Raw genomic sequence first — 1,519 nt, 5'->3', positions numbered from 1 at the left:
TCAACAAAATTATAGAAGAAAACTTCCCAAACCTAAAGAAAGAGATGCTCATGAACATACAAGAAGTCTACAGAACTCCAAATAGACTAGTCCAGAAAAGAAATTCCCACTGACACATAATAATCAGAATGCACTAAATATAGAGTATTAAAAGCAGTAAGGGAAAAAGGTCAAGTAACATATAAAGGCAGGCCTATTAGAATTACTCCAGACTTCTCACCAGAGACTATGAAAGCCAGAAGATCCTGGACAGATATTACGCAGGCCCTAAGAGAACACAAATGCTAGCCAAGGCTCCTATACACAGCAAAACTCTCAATTACTATAGATGGAGAAACCAAAGCATTCCATTATAAAACCAAATTCACACAATGTCTATCCATGAATTCAGCCCTTCAAAGGATAATAAAAGGAAAACACCAACACAAGGACCGAAACTACACCCTAGAAAAAGCAGGAAAGTAATCCTTCAACAAAACTAAAAGAGGACAGATACAAGAACAGAATCCCAACTTTAACAATGACAATGACAGGAAGGAATTACTTTTCTTTAATTTCTCTGAATGTCAAAGGACTGAATTCCCTGTTAAAAGACATAGACTAATAGACTGGCTACACAAACAGGACCCAACATTTTGCTGCTTACAGGAAACTCACCTCAGGGACAAGACAGACACTACATCAGAGTGAAAGGCTGGAAAACAATTTTCCAAGCAAATGATCTGAAGAAAAAAGCTGGAGTAGCCACTTTAATATCTAATAAAATCGACTTCCAACCCAAAGTTATCAAAAAAGACAAGGAGGGACACTTCATACTCATCAAAGGTAAAATCTTCCAAGATGAACTGTCAATTCTGAATATCTATGCTCCAAATACAAGGGCAGCCACATTCATTAAAGAAACATTAAAGCACACATTGCACCTCACACAATAATAGTGGGAGACTTCAACACCCCACTCTCACCAATGGGCAGATCCTGGAAACAGAAACTAAACAGAGACACATGGACACTATCAGAAGTTATGAAACAAGTGGAGTTAATAGATATCTATAGAACATTTTGTCCTAAAACAAAAGGATATACCTTCTTCTTAAAACCTCATGGTATCTCCTCCAAAATTGACCATATAATTGGTCACAAAACAGGCCTCCACAAATTCAAAAATATTGAAATTATCCCATGGATCCTATCAGATCACCACGGACTAAGGCTGATCTTCAAAAACATCATAAATAATAGAAAGCCAACACNCATGTGGAAACTGAACAACACTCTACTCAATGATTCCTTGGTCAAGGATAAAATAAAGAAATAAATTAAGGACTTTTTAGAGTTTAACGAAAATGAAGCCACAACATACCCAAACATATGGGACACAATGTAGGCAGTCCTAAGAGGAAAACTCATAGCCCTGAATGCCTCCAAAAAGAAACTAGAGAGAGAATACACTAGCAGCCTGACAGCAGACCTAGAAGCNCTAGAACTAAAGGAAGCAAATTCACCCAAGAGGAGTAGA

The sequence above is a fragment of the Mus pahari genome, chromosome 21 (genome assembly GCF_900095145.1).
Source record: "Mus pahari chromosome 21, PAHARI_EIJ_v1.1, whole genome shotgun sequence".
Classification (NCBI taxonomy): domain Eukaryota; kingdom Metazoa; phylum Chordata; class Mammalia; order Rodentia; family Muridae; genus Mus; species Mus pahari.
Note: the sequence above shows the minus strand (reverse complement) of the source record.